Source organism: Erpetoichthys calabaricus, chromosome 2 (assembly GCF_900747795.2).
Source record: "Erpetoichthys calabaricus chromosome 2, fErpCal1.3, whole genome shotgun sequence".
NCBI lineage: Eukaryota > Metazoa > Chordata > Cladistia > Polypteriformes > Polypteridae > Erpetoichthys > Erpetoichthys calabaricus.
The window spans coordinates 144054845-144067575 of record NC_041395.2 but is presented as its reverse complement, the minus strand read 5'-3'; the positions used below and the strand labels follow the sequence as shown (position 1 = coordinate 144067575).

Sequence of the window (12731 nt, the reverse complement as noted above, 5' to 3'; positions counted from 1 at the left end):
TTAATATAAGGTAAAATTAATCAATAAACCAAAACGTAAATCATAAAGCATACATTCGACACACTTCAGAACTAAGATCCTAGTTCGTCACTAGATTTCTAATAAGAAATATCCTTTATAACTCTGCCTAAATATTCTTGAACCATGAGAAAGACTGTAACCATAAGCAGTAAAGAGAGACATAATTTATATGCAACCCTTTAAGGTGATTGCAGAGTAATAACTGATTGCATCTGAAGGGCAATTAACAATTAGAAGCCGGGCCTATTTAGGCTGTGGCCTTAATTGTCTACACAAAAACAATTAAGAGAAAGGAAAAAAATGAAGCTCAAGGCAAAGTCTGGGCTAAAAGTTAAAACTGTTATATTAACTGTGTGTGCTTATAATATGTACATTACCTGTATCCGTTTTAGTTTGCTGTCAGCATTCTGTTTCTGAATAACAGCACAGCTTTTTTTTTTAGGCTGCCTAGTGATTTTTATCCACACTTTCACATCTCTGCTCCTGGAGCTAAAAATGTTTAATGAGCACCCTAGCAGAGTTGGACCGTAAGAGGCCTGTGAAGACCCATGGCCCCTGTACACATCAGGCCCTTGTTTGTGCCTTTAAACTTGATTAAAGAGACCAAGAATACTGTATAAAGAGATGCAGCCCTCCTTTTTCTTTAAGTGTTGCTGTGATATCTACATTTGCTTACACTAATAGGTATATTGTCTTGTGTAAGAAGGTTCATTTTAATGCCCAATTTGTTGTTAATATAGACAATCTCTTGTGTTATATATGCATACATCCTGTGAGAGTAAATGTGGCACAAAAGCAAAAAAGCTGAATTTTTTGAGTGGTCATGGTTGTTGCTAAGGAACTGTTTCACAGCATCCAATAAAGAAGGAATGGATTTACTCATGGGATTCTGTGGCACAAATATAGTATTTTAAGAAAGTCTGAAGAAAGTGATATTGCTTTAGACTAAACTAACAAATGGCAAATGTATTTATTCTTATAACAATCAGTGTGCTTTCATGCAGTCACATAGATATTTGGGTAGAGATATGCATTAGCGTACAACAATGGGTCTATTTTATATATTCTAAAAATACATAGTAAGCAATTTTTTTTTTAATTTTATCACATACAGGATACATCTTACAAAGAAAGTCTGATTCTACATTACCCCTTCTGGATTGTAATTTGTAAGCTCCCTTAAATCTTGTAATGAGAAAAAGATATTGCAGACAATGCATAGAGTATTTGTTTCACCATTTGTAGGCGAGGGCACTGAGGGGGTAAAGACATTTTTCTGTACTATTAGTAGCTGCCTAAGCCTTGGGCAGATGTACCTGATGACACTTCTCTAGGTATCTTGATGTGATTCCAAGCTGGAATCCTGTTTTATTTTATATTTCCAAACTGTACACTTTATATTAATTACTAACTCTAAATGGGTGGACTTCATCTCTCTAGAACACAGAAATGAGTCTAACAGATACCGAAAAGGTCCAGCCCTTACTTCATATAGTGCCTTTCAATGGCAATCATTACATCAAACAGTAACTATGTACTTCTTTGTTTGATTGTATGTGTACTTACTTAAAATTAAGGGCATATAGCTTATGTGACTTGCTCACAGGAATTAAACTTGGTGCTTTGTGCTTTAAAGTCTAACGCCATAGCATTTAGGCTGTATTACTCACACCAACTTATGTGGCGTCCTTCATTTGCCTGGCTAAGTTACCGATATTCCATATTCCTAATTTTTTGTTCATTGCTGCTTGTTAAAGCTATTATTAATTGAGTTTGGTATCACCCTATCAAGTGTGTTTTAAAAAGTATGCTTTTTACCAAATGTCAAATAACATGATGCATAATACAGTATATTTTATATAATAATTCAAAGAATGTAACAATTAAATTCTCCTGCATTGTGCCTGAAGCTGTCAAGATAGTCTCCAGCTCCCTAAAACCCTACAATTGGATAAACAGGTTCAACAATTTAATAGGAAAACTGATAAATCAAAGGCTAGGGTCTTGAATGTTATCTGATGTCCAGTAAATAAAAGTATATTTCAGATATAGTTGCCCAGGTGTTTATTACAGTTCACAGTGCTTATTCCACTTTATACTTTACAAGCTGTGTAAGCCTGTGTTGTAAAAAGTCCGGGGTCCTAGAAACTATTGAAATTGTCAGAAAAAAAATTGAAATGTAGAGATGTCAGGTAATTGAAAGGAATTATTCTGTGCATCTCTCTCCTAGGTGGTTTTGTTTTGCTGATGTGCTTGCATCGCTTGTGTATTAGTGGCTAAGTGACTTTGTCTTTCTTCTGAGGTTTCGTTTTGCCGACGTGCTCACCTCACTTGTGTATTAGCAGTGGGAGGAAAAGTAAAAGGGATACCGTTTTGCTGATGTGCCCGCATCGCTTTTGTATTAGCGGCTAAGCGAGTGACTTTCTTTGAAGGTTTTGTTTTGCTGATGTGCTGGCCACACTTAGGCCCTTAGCCCAACTCCACCTCTCATTTCCAGGCCGAACAGATACACACACTTCCACGCATAGACATTTATATATAAGACAATTGGAAGCAGTAACCCAAATGAATGATGAAATCTGGCAGACCTTTCTTGACTTTAATATAAAAGAGTAAAATATTTCTGGTTTTCATCCATCCATCCATCCATCCATTTTCCAACCCGCTGAATCTGAACACAGGGTCACGGGGGTCTGCTGGAGCCAATCCCAGCCAACACAGGGCACAAGGCAGGGAACCAATCCCGGGCAGGGTGCCAACCCACCGCAGGACACACACAAACACACCCACACACCAAGCACACACTAGGGCCAATTGAGAATCGCCAATCCACCTAACCTGCATGTCTTTGGACTGTGGGAGGAAACCGGAGCGCCCGGAGGAAACCCACGCAGACACGGGGAGAACATGCAAACTCCACGCAGGGAGAACCCGGGAAGTGAACCCGGGTCCCCAGATCTCCCAACTGCGAGGCAGCAGCGCTACCCACTGCGCCACCGTGCCGCCTATTTCTGGTTTTCATACACTAAAATCTGTAACTTTCTTTTTTGTACATTTAAATTTCTTTTACATTTTTTGCAGTAACTAATGGAAGACACTTTAGAGGTTGTGTGCTGTGGTTTGTGCTACCATCTTGTTTTTCCTTTGTCTCTGTTTATAGGTGTATCAATGGAAATGTGAGTGTGTGCATATATGTGTGTTAGCAAATAAAAATACCCTTCTCTACCAGTGTATGATGCCACATTATGGAAGTAGAAGGCACCATTTTACTTTTTTAAATTTTTTTTTGTATTAAGCAGGGCTCTGATCTCACTAGTGTGTGCTTCACCCACCACCACTACCCAGCAGAAATGAAGAGCAGGACATCATCGTTTGACATCAGCTGAGATTTGATAAATAATATCAAATGTGTCATCATTTTGTGTTTCATAGATATTGTGACCATTTCAACAACAAAAACAAGTAAAGCATAGTTTTGGTACAGTATGTGCTCCTTTGTGAGCTGCTTACACATGGCCTTTGAGCCACAGATGAGGAAGAAATCTATTCCAAGTAGCCTCTACATGACATAAACATCTAATTATTTTAACATCAATCAAAGAATGGCAAAAAATGGATGACTACATTTGCTTGAATGACAAGTATTTAAGCTAATACAGTTTCTGTAGTCTTCTAGCTGGCTTTCTCATTCATGTATATCTCCAAAGAAAGGAGCAATTAAATGTAAATTTATTTTGAATAAGATAAATCATATTTTAATTGATTTTATTTACATTTTCTTGCTGACAGTACATTAGGAAAGGCTTGAGCTTTAAGGAAAGGTATTGTCAGGCCCTGAAACTATCCTTGCATTTTTGTGTTACATACCGTAACTGTAGTACTAGGGTGTTGTACCGTGTTAGCCATTATGAATGTAGAGAAAAGCCAAGCAAAATGAAAATAAAAGGTGTCATTTTGCTTGGCTTTTCTCTACATACCGTAACTGGAAAGGATGATTGTGTCCCACTGGAGATTTCTTGGGAGCTTCCAGATGTTCTAATTGCAGCACACTCGTCAACGAAACAGCCTTTTGTAAGTGTCCTACAAGACTGTGGACTTTACCACACCTTTGAGGTTTTTTAACCTTGGTCTGACCCAGGTCAGTCTAGAGCCCCCCAAGGCCCCTCAGTGATGTGGTCCACTAACAAGATGCCTTTTGCTCAGCCGGTTATTACCTTTTAACAGTGTTTGTAAAGTAGCAATCCTACCAGCTTACAATATAATTGGTAGCTGTTAAGTCAAGCCTTGTATAGAAAGCTATTCAGACTGGTGAAAAAAAAGCCTGTTTTTTAACTGTAAATTATGCAGCATTTCAGACGGATCCTAAAGGCAGCCTACTTCTACATTTGTCTGTATACTGACATGGTTTTTCTGCTCCCTGCATTATAAATTTTCAATAGCATTAAATTAGGAAGTGCTCATATTGCTTAAAATTTTTGTGATATGTAACTGTCTTAGGTTAGCGCCTGACAGCAATAGAAACTTTTAACATGGTATTACCTTATTTCTGAAAACGAAAGGAAAATTACCAGTTATACCTACAAGCTAAAGAGGATGTTATGATATTATGATAATAAACGTTCTTGCTAATGTACTCAGGGTAACAATCTTCTATAAAAATAATAATTGGGCCTGTAGCTACGGTACAACAATTTAAAAATACATTAGTCAGGTGTGGAGAGAGTGTGCCCTTAAATACAGAGGGGCATAGAAGAAGTGTTACAAAGTGTCACATTTTATGAAATTAATATTTATTTAAAGAAGCTTTTTCACATTTTGATATGTCTTTGTTCCAAATACGTTTAAATAAATGTTAATGTGGCCCCAGTTTTGTAACTCTGCATTCTTTAAAGCATGTGTTAAGCATATCTATAGTAACTGTAGGAGAAGGTGCAGGAATCTCTTAATTGCCAGAAACACAAAATACAATGTGATTAAAATGGGTTCAGTTAGTTTCAGGTCAGTACTTTATGTAAGTCACATAACAGGCACACGTGTGTTTATTCAGCATGCTAAAACAATGTTATTTTGTTTTTAACATTTATTATGACAAATGACACTATGTTGAAAATTATACAAGATTCATATATACTATAGAGTATTGTTGCATCAGTTCTGATGAATGACTGTCAGAGGGTGTAGTGCTTTTTCTTCACAGTTCCAGTGACCTAGATTCAATTCTTGAACCAGCCACTACATGTGTGAAGTTTGCACATTCTACTTTGTTTTTTTCTGGATTTCAATTGGCAAGCTGTAAACCTATGTGTCGGTTGTACTGGTGTGCATTAGTATGCCCAGGCCTGGGTTCAGGGGATCATTTAGCCAGGCTAAGCACCGCTAAATATTATGTCCAACCACTCCACCCATGCTGCTGGTATACTGTATACTTGTTGAATTTTTTGGACTTTATCACATCCTTCCGAATTATTCAGATGCCCCATTTAGAGCATTGGCTGGTGTGTCCTGCAGTGCACTAGCATCCCACTAATATCCAAGTGCCTAAACTGGAAGGATAGATTACAAATGCATTTTCACTTATAATGGATCTTTCCATTTGTTTAGAATATTATATATTTCACCATTTCATTTTAAATAAAAAACCTAATGTTCAAGGAATAAAGAATGTAGCCTTCATTGTTTTTTGACTTAAATATTGAGCAATTATGATATCAATTTTTATATTATTTTCTTTAGTGACACTCTTCTGGAACCAAGGGGTCTTGGTTAATAAAAAAAAGATTTTACTGAATTTACTTTATATTAAAATACAGCCATGCTCATTATTTCTGTCACTGGCCCACTCTGATCAAAATATAAACTGCAAGGAGTTTTTCTACACACTCTGCTCTATCATTCCCAACTGCACTTTGTTCAATAAAACTTTAGAGAATACACAGGGGTAAAGAAGATATAAAACATGCAGTATGTAAAACTCTCCTTTTTTCTTGTTTCTATTTTTTTATACAATACTGTTTCTCTTTTATATTTTTAAGAGAGTTAGTTCACTGTAATATGTTTGAAATATTTCACCGGCAGTATTCTGTATATTGGTTCTCTTGAAATGAGATTGTATTATTGATTGGAAAATACTGTATCTTTGGAGAGAGGATTCAAGATTAAATTTATAATTTAGTTTACCTTTTTTCAGTAGATTAAAATGATATGTATTATGATGAATTAGTCATATAAAGTAATTAATTATATTCAGATGACTAGCAAAAAAAATGGTGGAGGGGGGTGGCAAGCCTTGGGATGCAGAGTTTTTTCAGAACATAAGTACAGTTATCTTATTATGACAGCGGTAACTTCATTTCCATTGTGAAGGATTCAAAAGGAAGAATGTTTCAACCAAAGAGTGTTAGAGCTTCAGGTGGAGAATCTCATATATTTGGTGGAAAAAAGAGTAAAAATAAACAGTCACACAAGGGTTCAAAACAACTGTAGTATTTCTGGTCATCGTGATCACTCTGAGTTTCCTCAGGGCTGGTACAAGGGGCTGACCTCCTGCTTTTTGGTGGTTTATATGGCGTCAGGAGGGAAGCAGTTGAACTACTGGGATGAGCGGAATTGGGTCACTGGTACTCTCTGGAGCAAGTCTCGGAACTGTGGGTGAAATGGAACATTCAGTTAGTTGCAGTGCTCCCTCTCAATCTGAGGTGGAATTGTTAGATCCATCTGTCCTTTATCCACACATGTGTGACACAGCCGCCCCTTAGCTTGTCCATACTGTGACGTGCAGATCTACCTGAGAGGTTGTGGATTCGAGCAGACCATCTGCGTTGGCATGGAGAAGCCCCCAAACCCCAAACTTACATGGTTTAATGGCCAAGGTTTCCCTTTCAATGGCAAAATACCTTTTCTCCCAGGTCAGCAGTTTCAGCTAAGGTACATTATAGGAGATTTGTACGGTGTACAATCTGACTGACTAAAGCCTCCAAGCTGCGTCAGATACGTCTTTCTGGAGAAACAGGAGAGTTAAAAGTCAGGTGCAATAATTACAGTTGTAGACATGCTGGCCTTCTTACGGTCCCAAAGTGCAGCTTCTGCTAACTGATTTCATACCACTGTATTGAGTGTCCATTTTAGACTTCTATCTTTCAGTTCTGTCAAAGGCATAGTCCTTAAAGGGAATCACAGCACAAAACATTGATAATATTCTCTTGTTTTGTGGCTGGGTTCAGTCACAAATGGTAGCAACTTTTGAATATTGAGGCTTGACAGTAGCCTAACAGAACAACATATTGCATGATCCGTAACCTCACATCTCAGATGGAATGAAGCACGAACAAGACATGCTCTACATGGTTCTTCCAGATACCGGTGTACATGATTACATCATCCAGATAGTTGCCGCTGTGCGTGTTTTGAGGCCTCAACAGTCTATTCACCTGACGTTGGAATGTTGCTAGTGCCCCATGTAGACCAAATGGGAGGACTCTGTATTGCCAATATCCACTGGGGACGCCAAGCACATTTTTTTCTTTGGTGGATTCCATTAAAGGAATTTGTCAGTAACTTTTTATCATATCAAGAGTTTTCAAATACTGTGCCATTCTGAGCTGCTCAAGGAGGTTGTAAACTCACAGCATTGGATAACCATCAAAGAGATTTGGTTTAGACACAGAAAATCATACCATAATGCCAGCTATTGTTGAGTTGTGTATGAAAATGCAATAGGACTACACCAGGTGCTAAAGCTTTCTTCTTCGGTCCCTAGGTCTAGCATTCTTATAACCTCCAGCTCTACCTCTGCCTTCTTGGCCTCCGACAGTACGGGCACTCCCAAGCCACCAACCCTGGCCCAGTCACAATATCGTGTGGAATGAGGGAAGTCAAGCTGGGCCTGGCATTTACAACATCCTTCACTTTTCATTTAATACTGAACCGAAACTCAATGGAGTGCCAGTTAGGTTGTAATAAAAGGTAGTCAACCAATTCCCTAAACTCTTTAATCTCATATGGCCCCTGCCAATGGGTCTATAATTTAAAATAGGAGGTTTGAATTAATACCATGACCCTCGCACCCAGCTTAAAGATGCACAAAGTGGACCCTTGATCATACAAGCAAGACAGAGCTCTCTGGGCATGCTCCATATGTTCCTTACCCATGGCCATGTGTTTGAGAAGTGTTCTTGCAACTGTGTGATATATTTAATAATATTAACAGAGGGCTGGGTTTCATCTTTCTAGCCCTTCTTTACAATGTCCAGAAGTTCATGAAGATGTCTCCCATAAAGTAATTCAAAGTGCAAAAACCCCATGGAGGCCTTAGGCACTTTCCAGAAGGCAAACAAGATAAGGGGCAGAAGCTGGTTCCAAACTCTCTTATAATCTTGTACAGCTTTTCTCAGCATCTGTTTGAGTATTTGTTAGGTTAAATTCTACCAGCCCATCAGTCTGTGGATGAGAAACAGATGTTCTAAGATGTTTTATTTTTAGTAACTCGGCAACATCCCTGAACATATTCAAAGTGAAGAAAGCCACTTTGTCTGTTAAGACTACTTCAGGGAGTCCCAGTACCCATGCAAAGACTCGTACAATTTCCTGGACAGTAGTTTTTGTATTAGCCCTTCTCAAAAGGCTGGCCTAAGGATATTGGGCAGCGTAATCTATGATCCTCAAGATGCACTTATGCCCTTGGGAGGATGAATTGTGTGGACCCATGATATCCACCCCAATCCGCTTGAACGTAATTTTAACAAAAGATATAGGTACAAGTAGGGTACAATCCTTACATGGAATTTGGCGGAGGTCACGGCACACAATAGGGTCAACCCTCACACTCACCCCTACTGACTAAAGTAAAATAAACTTCCAAGTATTTCTACATTTCCCAGGATGTACAGTAAATATAGTTACTTATGTGTGTGTGTTTAATTTGGTAATGAATCAAATCAGTGTAAATGCAGTGCAGCAGGAAGAGGAGGCATAGAAATAACAGCAACAAAGTCAATGGAATTTACATAAAATCCGTGGTATTAGTATGTAAAGGTCAAGATCAAAGGGATATATTCCCCTTACCTTCTAACAAACATTCTTGTTATATCATCTTTTTCATTTTATACAAAATAAATACTTGATTTAAAACTATTCACAGTTTATGATGTTGTGTTGCAGCACAGTCTTATAATTTATGAAGTCATACTTGAATTGCTAATCCAATATTCACTTTGATAGTGCATTTATCTGTTTATGTATGCTGTCTCTTCCATTTTCTTTAATAGTTAACTATATCAAGGCAGTTGTACTGGATTACCTTCAAATTTGATAATTAATCAGATCCATTGTTAGCCTAAAATATTACAAACTTTTTTCTTTAGTCTTCATGTTGACTTGTTATTTTCATTGGCTAAATTAATGATATAAACTTTCTCAGTGAACAGCCAGTGCATGTCTTTTAATGAGTTGGATAACTCAGAGTTTCTTTACCTGATCCAACTCTTGCCATTTGTCTTCATGGACACTGTCTTTACCTTTTTTTGTTTTGTTTTGAATAGATATATAATAATGGAGGCTAAGATGCCGTAAGAAGAGACCATACTTTAAATGAGCATCAGATACTTAATACAGAGAGAAAGAGCGATACAGAGGTATGTGTTCATTTTTGTATTGACCCGTGTTCAGCATGCATGCCCATGTACTGGTCTTTTTCCAAACGCATAGATGATAATATCCTGTTATCTGTTGAAGCATACAGAGCACAGCTTCAGAGTAACTGACAGGCGATCTTGTTATGCAACGGTGGAAAAGGCATTCTAGTTCAACTGTATAGAACCAATGCTAAAATCATTGATGTCTTCATTTCCTTTTTTGACTTGTTAGTCAAACACCCAAGTTCCCTGACTAGGAAAAAATATGTAATTTCCAATAGCAATTCCAGTTCTAAGGAAACGCAGTTGGGTTCAGTCATAATGCACTCTTTTGAGAGAAGCTGCACAGACCTGTTACATTATATAAGCATGGCATAAACTGGTTACAGATTTTTGCAAAAGTGGGAATTATCGTTAATCAATATTAATTAGATCTGAAGTCAGAATGTACAGAATGATGTGCCTTTCCCACCTGTAATCTTAAGAGATTTTTCATGTCTTTGCAATTGAAAGTAGCAGCATACAAATATGAAATATAAGAAACCCAAATTCTCATTTTTAATTTTTAATTACATTTTTTAAAAATTATTTGCATTTTTATGTAAGTTTTGTAAACATTATAAGCAAATTGTAGTGTCTTGTTTATTGCAACAAACGTGCTTAGGTTATTTGTTGAAAAAGAGTTTATTGTCATGCTGAACCACAACAGAGAAAGTAAAAGTGTTGAATGTGGACTTTTTGCCAATTTATGAGCCTCGTTCTTAAATTATACAGAGCTCTTCATATTTCTGGCATTCTGGTTAGAAAGTGAAACAGAAATCCTTCACTCATCTTACACATTTGAAGTTCCTGGTATGGTCGTCTATTTGTTTTAATTAATTACTGGGATTGTCGAAGGCAAAACTAAGAATTAATTAACTGAGTGATCAGATCATACACCCTCTTCCTACAGTGAAAACAGATCTCTGCAAAGTGGTCTAAATTAAATATAAATGTAGTACACAAAATAATTGGCTACGTAAGTACTCCAATTAATATGACATGCTGAGTCATCACGGGGGCAGACAGATGGTTTTAGAAGTCATATAATTTGTTCAATGGAGTTCACCTGTCTGTAGCCACAAGGCTTCAGTGGAATGTAATATAAATGCAGTATTATGGTCTAACCTACACAATGAAAACAGAAGAACACTCCAAGCAACTCAGGGAAAAGTTAACTGAAGAGCAAGAAAATACATATCCCTTGAAGTTCAGTTAAATTAATAACTAAGAAATGTAAAGCGGATAGCACAGCCGTAAATGTTCCTAGTTCAGGTTTTTCTCAAAACCTGAGTGATCATGTTAAGATGTATATTAATAAAGAGATCTATGATAACTATGAAAGAGTAACAAGCTTCAGTGGCTGCTAATGGACAGACTGTGCATAAAACAACTGTTGCCTGGGTGCTTCATCAGTTGCAGCTTTACGGGATAGTGACAAAAAGAAACCCACTGTTAAAAAAAAAATGCACATGACATCAAAGATAGAAAATGCCAGAAGGCGAAGGGAAACTCTTATGTCAGCTTGAAGATGATTGTTTGGTCTGGTGAGACCATTTTTTGGCCATTTTGGATTAAATGTCATGTTTGAACACTGCACATTTTCAAAAATGCACCTTCCCCACTCTGAAGCATCGTGGTGTCTCCTTCATCTTGTGGGGGTGAAAGCTTGTGAGGATAGAGGGCAAAATGAATGTTGAAAAAATTGAGGGAAATCCTGGAGGATTGCAATAAACCTGCGCCTTCGGAGAAGATTTGTGTTCCAGCAAGACAACGACCCCAAGCATAAAGCGAAAGCTACACGAGAGTCATTTTAAATGACAATGTTAATGTTCTGAAGTGGCCAAGTCTGAATCCAGATCTCAATCCAATTGAGAATTTGTGGGTGAACTTGAAGCAGGCTGTTCACTTACGATCACCTTGAAACATGACAGAGCCTGAGCAGTTTTACTAAGAAGAACAGTAAAAAAACTGCATTGTCCAGAGCTTGGCAAAACTGATAGAGTCCTGTGCACACAGACTCAAGGGTGTCATGGCTGCCAAAAGTGCATGCACTAAATACTGACTACTTAAGATATTTCTGCAATCTATAATTAATCTGTAATTAATTTAGAAGACATCTATTTTCACTTTGATATTAAAGAGTCTTTTTCTGTTGCTCAATATCAACAAATCCAAATATAATGCACTGTGATTCAGCATTGTATAATATTAAAATTTGAAAACTATGGTTTATTGGCAATGTGATTCTGTTTTAAATTTAAGGTTAGGCAATTGTCTACTGTTTCTTCAGGGACATTGCTGCTCAAAGCATAAACAGCAAAGTACTTATAGACTGTGGAAGATACGTTCTCCCTATGACATGTCTAGCAATAGACAATGCATGCTATGTATATTTAAATGTGCTTAAAGGTCAAAAAAAATGTTTTATTTTCAATGTAAATTTTTGTTATGATATAAAATTATCAGTGTCATAAGCGGTAGTGAAAAGCTGGCATTTAAACAATAGTTAGCACAGTAGATCCACTAGTACTTAATTTTCAGAGATTCATAGAGAATCCAAATACTGCATAAATGACTAATAATATTTTGTTGTTCAAGCTGTAATCAAAAGTAATCATAGACCATTAAAGCAAGGATAGTTTGTTGGAAAAAATATAGCTAATTAAAAAAAATAGCAGGTGGATTTTTTTTTTCCTAGTGTGAGTTTAAAATCACAACTTGCCATAAAACCGCCAGTCCTTCATCGATAATCTCTTTTACTGGGAAAGCTATTTTATCTTCCATAGTACTTCTACATGGAATGAAAAAATTCATTTTATATAGAAAAAATATCCTGTAAATCATGGTTAATAAAGAACTATGATCACTGTATTTCTTTAAAGGTAAGATTGAGAAACATGAAGAGTGTATAATAAAATGTGTGTTAACTTATCCCTCTGAATCTTCTGATTTACTGTTGAAAATAATCCATTTTTTTGTATTATTACTAAGAAACATTTTTATCATCTTGCAATAGGGAAGATACTTCCATCTCTAAGA

The 12731-nt window shown here is 36.9% G+C and overlaps 1 protein-coding gene across 1 annotated transcript in view; it reads left to right on the top strand.

The window, feature by feature from the left end:
• LOC114646412 (inactive N-acetylated-alpha-linked acidic dipeptidase-like protein 2) overlaps positions 1–12731 on the top strand; it is a 1943185-nt gene that overhangs the window by 254892 nt on the left and 1675562 nt on the right. Inside the window, exon 4 of the mRNA XM_051923949.1 lies at positions 9558–9650. The gene's annotated coding sequence lies outside the window, so the exon portion shown is untranslated. The remainder of the gene's footprint in view (positions 1–9557; positions 9651–12731) is intronic.